The sequence below is a fragment of the Grus americana genome, chromosome 21 (assembly GCF_028858705.1).
Source record: "Grus americana isolate bGruAme1 chromosome 21, bGruAme1.mat, whole genome shotgun sequence".
NCBI classification, from domain to species: domain Eukaryota; kingdom Metazoa; phylum Chordata; class Aves; order Gruiformes; family Gruidae; genus Grus; species Grus americana.
This window is the reverse complement of record NC_072872.1, coordinates 5,308,354-5,318,808: the sequence shown is the minus strand read 5'-3', so window position 1 is coordinate 5,318,808 and position 10,455 is coordinate 5,308,354. Positions and strand designations below refer to the sequence as shown.

The 10,455-nt window shown below is 47.0% G+C and overlaps 1 long non-coding RNA gene across 1 annotated transcript; it reads right to left on the bottom strand.

Annotated features, from left to right (window-relative positions):
• Positions 1-640: 640 nt before the first annotated feature.
• LOC129215908 (uncharacterized) lies at positions 641-10,085 on the bottom strand. Its single transcript, XR_008580123.1, has 6 exons — positions 9,970-10,085; positions 8,419-8,681; positions 5,346-5,431; positions 4,907-4,972; positions 4,048-4,134; positions 641-747 (listed from the first exon to the last, which is right to left on the bottom strand). It is a non-coding gene; the product is annotated as an uncharacterized LOC129215908 (long non-coding RNA).
• Between the last annotated feature and the right edge of the window lie 370 nt (positions 10,086-10,455).

Here is a 10,455-nt window from a genome sequence, read left to right as displayed (position 1 = left end):
TATCACGTGTAGATGGAACCCCGGAAGGGCTATGTCATCAGTCAGCACCCGAACCGGAATGTTTCCACAGATTACCATTGAAAAAGGGTAATATACTCCACCATTCCTATAGGTACTAAATACTACATAGGTCATTGGACAACACTGTAGAGACCTGGATTGGTAAAACTGACTATCCCTCCCTCAGTGAGCTCAGCTCACTGACTCCAACAGACCTATTTATATGAACAATAATTACTTCTCTGAATAAGGGATTAAATCTCCAGCTATTAGACTCTAAAGTAAAAGCCCAAATGGCAGACACTTATCCCGTCAGGGTATAAAAGTAGTTTTTAGATGGTACATTAACTGGCTGTGTAGTTTTATCCAGAGAGCCCCCTTCCATAATCAGAATGTGTACGCCCTGTATACTACCAGATCCCAACCGACATCTGTAGCGCATGCATTAGCAGCAGTTTACCACTGTGCTTCTCTGTGCAAATTCCATCATTGGCAGCATTCCCTAACTCCTTCCAATTCACGTGGAGCAGAAAGGGGGAGTGCAGTAGATTCCCGAACGTGCATGCAGTGCTTGCTTTGTAGTAGACACGTGCTACACTTAATTTTCTAAAAAGTATATTCAGACATAGAGGAGACATACCTCACTTCTGTTGATGATCCCATCAAGCATCAGCAATGTAGAAGAGCTTTGCTTTGCAAGTTTCTTGTGCTCCAGGCAGAAGTTTTCACTCACTGTGTTCAGTGAACCTAGAATAGTAAAGGGAAAACTTAAATAAAAAGTTCCACCTCAGAGGCAGGTGCTGAACAGCAGTTACGAAATGGGAAAACAGACAAAGGTCCTCCCACCTTTCCAATACAATCCCACTTCCAGCTAGGGCAACAAGGCCTCAACTGGAGTCCCACGGCAAAAGGAGTGCTAAGACATCCTTCCTCTGCGGTATGTTAGCGGAGAGGATGACTGGTGGCTGAAAGCAGAGAGGGATGCAAAACACTTTATGCAAAGATCTTAGTTGGAAAACGGAAAGCAGCAACTGAAAACGGAAAGTGAGGGAGAACTAACTCTGGGTCAGCATTACTGGTGTAATTCTAGCCACCACTCTATGACTTCCCTAATAAATCACTTGACTAACAGGATGGAGACAAGGAAGAAGGTAAAACACCTTCAGTGTTTGTGTATAAACTTGAACATTCATTCTCAGAGACTCTTCTTTCACCCTTTCCATATCAAACTCCCTCACCTCTCCACTAACATACCATAATAGTCAGCAGGCTGAAACAAAGGCTGTGTTTTTCCACAAAACACAGACCTAGGGCTGGAGACTGCATGGACTAGAATTTAGGGCAGATCTACTCCAGGACTCATCCATCATAGCACCTCATGTTCCCCCAATACTGTTATAATCAGAAATAGAATTATAAAAACCAGCTCTTCCTTCATCATAGGCTGATAAATTCTCATCCAAAGGTCCTTGAACTTGGTATAAAGACTCCTACTGACTACGGTAAGATGAAGGCCACTCCAGCCTTTCTTCCAGAGGATCCAAAAACTAGCAGCCATGCCCTAACCTGAAATGTTCTCTGATCATTCCATTCTCGAGTAACTAACAACCCTGACACCAACATGTTGCCATTTTCCCCAACAAACCTGAGTAGCACCTATTCACATTGCACGTACTCCAAGGGGTTAAAAGCCATTTTGTTCCGGATACATTCTGTGTGACTCAATTTCTGAAGCACTTAATTGTAAGCCTTAAACCCATGTCATTATTTACTTTCTTAAAGATAACATGGAGCCAGCTTCTCCCTGTGCCTCTCTCCATTTTGCTGCCTTTTGGAGGCATTCTTTGTGACTGCTGCATGGCTCAGTAATTCCCGAGTCAGTGCATATATGGAAAATCCCTGTCAAACAATGGCCCAGGAGAGGCAAGGGGGAAAGCTCCATTCACCACCAGACTTGGTTCTCTCATGGCTCACCCCATCCCCAGATGCCTCTGTGGCCACCTCCCCTGCCTCCTTGTTTTGTGCACACAGCAGAACCGGTCACGCTCCACACCCGTTTTGGGGGAAAGGGAAGGGGGAGCGGCGTGCGGCAGAGGGACCGGGGAGGGGGTCACAGGGGAGCAGAATGAACTAGTTCTCAGAGAAGCACGGCGTCCAGACTGGCGGGTTTCTTTTATCCTGTTTCAGTTCAGTAAAAGCCTCAATTAACTCCACATTAATTATTAAATCAGAACAATGTGTCTTTGGGTTCCAACAGCTAAATTCTGTTACTGCTGTTTCTTTGGGGAGCTTGGCTAGTTTTAAAACTTAGGACATAAATATCTTTCTTCAAGGAGTTCCTGGGCTGTTGTTTTTATTTTTCTCTCTGTGGGGGCATTTTTAATCACAGTATCTCATGCATGCATGGAGGGAAGCATTTCTGGGCCTGTCACACCTTGAAAACTTTTTACATCTAACACATACAGTTCTTCCAGGCTCCAACAGGTGCTGGCAACACAGCCATGAGATTTCACCCCCCGAGAAAGCTCTCAAATTAAGGCTTTCCAGGACGCTGAAAGCATTTGCGGAGCCCCTCTAAAAAAGGCTGCTTCCTTGTAAAATGGATTGCTGGGTTTCCAGGTACACATTATTCTGTAATTCTACAGCTGCTTCCCACCCTTCTCCATGCATAACCCTAGGAATTCCACCAAATAATAAATGTTTTTGCCCTCCCAGCTCTAACCTCTCTTATTTCCCCAGTATATTTTCAAACTCTTGCTCTTGTAGGTCAGTCTGATCATACTTTCTCCTTTCTTGCCCCAGCTTATTTTGGAGACAAATAGCCTTCCTAAAGTCTCCTGGAGAGTCTCTGCCTTCCACCCATGAAGTTCTAGGACTTCCCGAGGAATGAAGCTCTAGCACTGTAAAATGCTTTTATTTCTGATGTGAATTTAATGTCTTTGGGAAAGAGCCAATCTGATAGAATTGAATGCAAAGGCTTTATAGCTACAAAACGGGTGCAGCAAGGCCTGGCAGAACATCTGCACATTGTCTGAACGGGAGGGAACAGACTCCATGGGTCAGAGGGCCTTCATTTCCCAAACAGGGAAGTCTCCAGCTTCATGGATAAAGACAGAAGCCCATCTCTCTCCTCCCATCCTTTTCTTCCTCTGCCAGTTCTCTCCCTCTCTTTCCCGTGTCGTGAGCTTTTGCTGCTCTGCTGTGTGCAGAATGAATGAAAGTGATTAGAAGCCCCTTTGGGCCATATTCACAGCTGGAAAGAGGAGGAACAACTCCACAGGCTGCTCTGCCAGTTGTGTGGGGCCCCTAGTCTCTCAAGCACCTTGTCCCAGACAGAGAGGAGTGGCAGGGGAGAAGAGAGCGAGGTCACCCGTGACACACTACAACACAGGCCAGACAGCAGGAAATACAGCAGCAGGGAAGAGAAGGGACAGGAGATACGTGAAGGGAGAGAGACAAAGCAGGGAAAAGAGGGTCTCGGCTGAGACCGACTTTCTTATTTACACTGCCCTTCCTCTTTGGCCAAGAGCAAGAGGGATTAAGGGTGTTCTCTACGCTTGCTCCTCTCAGGCAGCATGAAATCACTGGGCAGAAGGTAATGGTTTCGAATCTGCATTGAGCTGAGTTGGGATATTATATGCAATAAATTGATAAGTAGGGAAGGGAAAAAATGGTGTCCGATATGTACTACCATGAGGAGAGCTTTGGTGCTGGGCACAGAATGAAACTTCTCACTATAATAGTAGAAAACTGGGGGGCTGTGTGCATTAAAAAAACCAAACCAAAAAACCCCACAACAACAAACCCCCACAACCACACAAGTATAGAACAATAGACATAACTAGATAACTAAATTAAACAGGCAGCTCTGAGCAGGCAGCTAGTCAGTCAGCCACCTCTTCTGTCTCCCTTCGCTGCTTGGATTTCTGTTTCTGCTCAGACTGGGGAAGCTGGCAAAACTTCATGCTTGACCTGCAATACCACTGACAACGTGATTTGTTTTGCCTCTGTTGGAAAAGACTGCAATATTTCCTGTAGCAAACTTACTGTCCATCAGCCCACATGTCCTTCAGTGATGCCACTGACCACAGCTCTCCAGTTCTTTTGGCAGAAATGACGAGGGGGAGGGAAAACCTACAGTAAATACATTCGTATAAGAGAAGGTGCTTCCAACGTCTTTTTTAAAAAACAGAATGGTTGAGAAGGGGACCAGCAGTAAATATTTTCTTCTGTTCTTGCAAATGTTTCAAAATACTCTACATATTGTTGCCTGCATGCATGCACGTGTGAGCTGCGCATTTGCCAGCAGTGCACATCAAGCTCAGAACCTTTCTGATCTTGCAAATTTCAGGTGTAAGGTTGTCCTGTGAGGCTGCTCCGAACACAACCCTCTTGCTCAGAAGAAAAATCTCTACAGCCAGATCTAAGTTTGTAGGAGTACCTGGCTCAAAGATATGCCTGAAAGACACTACCCAGGGCTCTGGGTCACATTAAAAAAAAAAAGCAAAGCAGACAAGAAGGCACACTGTGGGAAGGATGTCTGGCGACTGTGTGAACTGTGTGGCACAACCACCCACAAAAATGAGGCACTGGACAGTGCTGCAAGAAGCATGAATTCAATCCCTTTTTGCTACGCACTCCCCTCTGTATCCCTTTGGCAAGTTCCACATTGCCTGACAGAAATCAAGTTCATCCCTGTGTTGCAGTTCTACATTTGCAAAATCCACCTTTCAAAGAGTTTTTAAGATCTTGGATGAAAGCTGCTATTACGCCTTACAGTTAATTATGTAATCATTATTATTTTTTATTGTGGGAGTTTCTGGAGAAGTTGCATGGAAGCAGAATTGCAAGCTTGACCTTATGTACTCGTGTCTCAGTCTAATTCAATATTCTTTATCAGACATACTTTTGCTGCAGAGCTCCTCAGGGTAAGGGCTTGTTTGATCCGCGGGAAGTTTGCAACACTTCACTGCTATGAAAATAATTAATAAAATTATCATTAGCAATCATGATAAACAACAGCAAAGCTGCTCACCTATGGATAGCAAAATCCATATATTATTGCCAACTTGGAAGGGATTAGCAATGGCAAGTAGAAAAGTCTCTCAAAAATGTTTAACTATGGCTTATTTTAATGTCCACCTCCATTTGCATTTATGGAAGAGACATTTATGGAACAGAATTCTGAAATTTACACAGTTAAACAATGTAGGCAAGTAGAAGAAAAATTATGGGCAAAGACAAAGCAATAGCCTGTTGAGGCTTCTCTGCTTAAGAGAAGTCCACATGTTCACCCTGGAAAGCAGAAAATGTCTGATACAGAGCCCCATCATACTCCTGCTTACACTAGATTTATGTCAATGGAAATCCTCTGACACCAGTTGAATTGCTCTTCCACACCAGCATGACAGCAGAATCAAGGACAGGTTCTCTGCAGGGGAAAAGAAAAAAGAAACAATCATCTGAAGAGTTTTCATTTGTATCTGTGCCTCGCACCCTGCTCCATTTAAAGCAAGGCAGCATAGAACTATTTCTCCCTTCTGCTAGCAGGGTCTTATAATAAGAGCAGTAAGAACTGTTCACAGCTACATCCTTCATCTGAGCATCTCGTAGCACAGACATTTCTCAATCAAACATCACACTCTTCACTCCTGTAAGGCATATACAGATGTCTATCCCTGCTCTACAGCTGCACAAACTGAGGCCCATGGGGAATTGGTAGAGAAGCTGGGAATACAGTCAAGAAACCCCAATTTCATAGGCCCTTGGTAGAACTTGCAGATGATACTTATTTTTACGCCGGATAACCCATTGTTTGCTAAGTGAAGAAGAGATATGCTTTGCTGCCGAGTGTGAAAATCAGTGTGCAGCCATAGGATCAAGGCATAAAACCACTGTCCCTAAGGCCAGTCAGGTTGGTCATTTTGATTCATGGATTTACAGAAAGAATCCCATAATCTTATTTTAGCAGCACCCAAGCACAAAAGAAAGCAACCTCCCACAGACTGGAGACAAGAGGGGAAACTCGCACAGTGGGCCTGATGACAAAGGAGCCATTTCACTAATCCCTGTACATTTCCACAGGCTTCCCCCCCCAGAGAATGTCTAGTGTAACCCACCAGAAATGGAACTGTAGGAACAAGTAAAAGGTCCTGCCATCTTATCCTGGTCCAGGAATCCACTTTCACATGATTAATTATTTGTACTGTTAAGCAAACATGAGTGCTTTTAGTGCAGACTGAAGAAGGGCTGCTCCTAATCAAAAGCAGCCAGCTTGTTTATTTCTATTTTTTTCCCCATTGTCTATTTTGGTGTTTATAAAAACCAAAGTTGGGAGCTGTGTGGCTGTGGCCTCCTCACAGCAGCTGGCTTGCTTGTAAAGCCTCCACATCAGCCAGAAAGACATACCAGATATATGGTTCATAGAGCATTCCCAGTGGGAGAAAATACCCTTTCGTGGTAAGGCCAGGCCAGCATCTCTGCCTGTGGTGCACAGAGGTGGTTCCCCACGCTGGCTCCGAACAGGCCAGCAGAACAGGGATGGCTGTGATGGAGGACCCCACAGATACTCAAGCAGGCAGACCTGATTGCCTAGAAATGTGCAGTGAGAGGCACTGACCACCACTCCAGCCCAGAGCTGGGAACAGTGGCTGCACTTCACCTTGGGTTCTGCTAGAACCCTCCTTGACAGCTCCAGTTCAAAACCCTACAGGTCCTTTTCTTTGGATCCTCCCACCCTACAGGAAAAGGATAGTAAGGCAAAGCCTGCCTGTGAGTCTCCTGTCCCATGCTGATATGTCCATGGACAGTAGGAATATCTATGTAGTATGAGAATTGCAGTCGCTGGGCTTTTTCTGAGTGTGCAGCTGTCACACGTATGCTGTTGATACTCTTCGCTGTCTTCCCATTGCCAGTTCCCTGTTACCTGAGAAAAGGCAGATGCCTTGAAAATAACTACCAGTTTGTTATACCAATAGCTAGCCTGATTTTCACTGTTCCCTTTGATAATTTGGAGCCTGTTGCTAAATGGAGTGGCCATTTAGGAATTCTGATCACCAAGTTCACTGTGGTGAAGTTTCATAGGCTGAGGTTGGTTTCCTTTTGTTTTCTTTAATAATAACAAAATTATACACACACCCCCAAGCCCTTTCAAGCCACAGCAAGAATTACAGACTCCCCCAGCAAAACACTGGCCAAGAAGCACAACACCTCATAATGTGTACGTACATCAAACTGATAACTCTTGAAGAAATAAATATAACCTAGAAGAGGAAAATGAACTCACTTATTTAAACATATCAGTAATAGAAGCCATGGGCTAAGCAGGAGAGGAAAGAACAAACTCAGCACAAGCTAGGAAGGAGGAGGCAGAAATGTTACTGTTCCTGTCCCTACGGCAGCACAACAGACTCCCCCCGCCGCAGCTCCACAGGGAAGAAGGGATAACACGCACCTTTTCAAGAAGCAGCCCCTCTTAAACTTGGGCCTCTGCTTGTGAGGCAGCAGCTCTCAACAGGTCCCCTCTCACTTGGAACCACTCCTTTCTGTTTAGCTCCCAAGAGGATATGCTTAGCCACACTCTTACCTCCAAACAGCACAGTTAGCTCCCTTTTCTCACTAGCCCCATGCATTAGCTGGGGTACTTGTCTAATTCTACTGTACTTAGAAAAAGCAGAGATATAAACCTTTAATGGACACTACAATAAGAGGGAGCACAGCACCACTATACCATTGTATTAAGAGTACTGAGCTATGTAAACAGTCTCAAGAGAGATCTCTGCATGCTCCCAAATATAAATTTTCCTGTGCTAAGGGACTGCAGAGCCAGACAGGTTAGAGGGGAGAGCTATTAAAACCATCTGAACTTGAGCAATACTGGGCAGCTTGTACTTTTTTTTCTTTTTTTATAGCTACTTATAGTCCCAATGTTTCTTTTTTTTTTTTTTGGCACAGGACTGATTACTAATGCCTGAAGAAAAGAGGGAATACTGAAGGATTAGGAATACCTAAATTTATGGCAGGATTAGCTGGAGTTTTATCCTGCTTGACACAGAGAACTAACATGAACAATCAAGAAGGACATTCCAGCCCCATTATCTCCTACTCCTGCTGTAAAGAATGCAGAAATAAAGGATTGCACCAAAAAAAAAGTAGTTTATGACATTCGTTTGAGATATCCCAGTCTGTTACAAGAAATCAGCATGTTTTTTGAATAACTCCACAATAATTAAAAAAATATTTTATAAAAGTATTAAATAAATGAAACGTCTAATTCTTTTCTTGCTTACATCAGTTTTACATAAAACAACATTAATGGAGAACCAAACCCAAAGAAAATATTTGGTTAGATTTCATTCCACTGCCAATGAAATTTACCACTGAGCTTAATGGAGTAGGACCAACACCAGAAATACCTACATCTTCTATACAGTCATATCATTCAAGCCTCTGCTCAGATGTTGGTTGATGAAATTAGCATTTTTGTGACCAGAATGAATGATTCAGGTGCTAGTCTAGTGCAGATTTCCTTGGGTGACCTTGGGCACGTTTCAGTTCCCTCTCTCTGAAGCAGGGATAACAGCCCCAACGCCTTGGATGGCTCTTGGGGAGACATATTCACAAGTTTGCCATGGACTCAGCTTGAATTAGTGATGGATCCACACAAGAACAATGGACAGGTCCTGTAGAAGGGAGAAATAAAACATGGAAGGAAGCGTTATGAGGCAATTTTCGTATGTGAACTGTAGGTTCTCAGCACTGCAGAAAGCCAGCCAGTCCCCCCCCACACACACTCTCTCTCTAAAAGGATTTTCTTTTTGACTGAGAATTAGATTTTTTAGAGTCTTTGCTCCTACACTGGGCTTGACATTTTAAACATATAGATCAGGCAATCTAGACTAGTGGAGCTCGGGGATAACAACAGTGATTATTTTTCAGTAGGAAACACTCGCTCATTTAAATCTCGTGTAATTACATTACAGAAACGCTGCAGAACAAGCCCTTCTCTGCCCCTCCCCACTCCCTCTTTTCCCTGTAGGCCCATACCCCTGCCTTCCAGGTGGGGCGGGGTTATTTATTCCAGGAGAACAGCCTCTCCCCCAGGCAGGAGCCTCTCAGGGAGAGCGTCTCTGCGGGGGCCGAGGCTCTCCGCGATCGGTGCCGTTCTCCCCGCGCTCTCGGGCGGGCTGGGGACGAGGAGGGGGACACCCCCCCCCCCCCGCCCGAGCGGGTAGAGCCGCAGAGCCGCCCACGGTGGCCGGCAGCCGAGGGCACGGCCGCGGCGGGCGCACCGCCAGCCGCCGGGCCGCCCCCCCCACCCGCGCCGCTCCCCCGGCCCCGCGCCGGCAGCCCGCGGGGCGGCGGCGGCCCCAGACGGCGCGGCGCGGCCGGGGCGGGGGGGCGGCTTCCTGGAAGCGGCGGGTGTCGGGTGGCCGCCGCCGGCCAGGCGCGCTGCGGGAAGCGCCGGGGCGCGCCGCCGAGCCCCGGGGGGGGAGCGCGGGGGAGGCTGCGCGGCTCCGCCTGAGGGAAGCGTCTCCGCCGGGGCTGCCCCCCGGGACCCCTCGGGGCTGGGGCGCGGAGCTTCCCCTGGGACTCCCCCAGGCGGGGGCGCGGGGTTCCCCGGCACGGAGGGGAGGGTGCTGAAGGCCCCGCTCTGCCCGCGGCAGCCCCGGCCCCACAGTGCTGGGAGGCAGGCCGGCGGTCTCCAGCCCCTGATGGGGCGGGGGGGCTGAACCCCGGTCGGGTCAAACACGGGGCTGTGCTTCAGCACCTCTGTTTGAGGTTACCTCGTTCTTTTCTTACCAACAAACACTTCCGTGAGGCCACGGTACAGTGCACCACGAGGGTGCTACCCTGTCCTCCAGGGCTCGGGTGGCCCGGCCAGCCCTGAGCAGACACCCACACTTTGCAAGTGTACCCACAGCAGCCAAGAACGAGCCCACGGCAGTGCCAGGCGCTGGCCAGTCGTACCTGTAGCGCAGCCATGCTGCATGTGCAGAGCCGCTTTCGCTTGTGCTTCCTCTGCCACTGAACAGAAGAGCTTTTTGCCGGGTCCCTCGCAGGTTTGGTTTTGCAGCGCTACAAGCAGTATGCAGTTCAAGTCACTGGAGTAAGAAAGAAACATCTGAGTCATGCATTTGGCTCCCGGAACGCACTTTGGGTTCCCTGTGGCATATGGAAACGACCAGAGCATTTTGGTACTCCTTAGTAACAGCAGCAAAGCTGAACTGATGTATCTGGGGCAAAACTTATCCAAAGGGTACCTAGACTGATTGAAACACAGACTGCAAATAACTTGATATGAAAATATATTTAGGGAGCTAGAGCTTTCCCAACGGCTGCATTCTCCTCCCTCCCTTTTTTCTTTTCAGCAAGCCAGCATAGTCCCTCCTTCATGATAACAGGCTGTTGTGGAAGGCACTAAGGGAAATTCATTCCTCCCTGGTATTTAAGGAG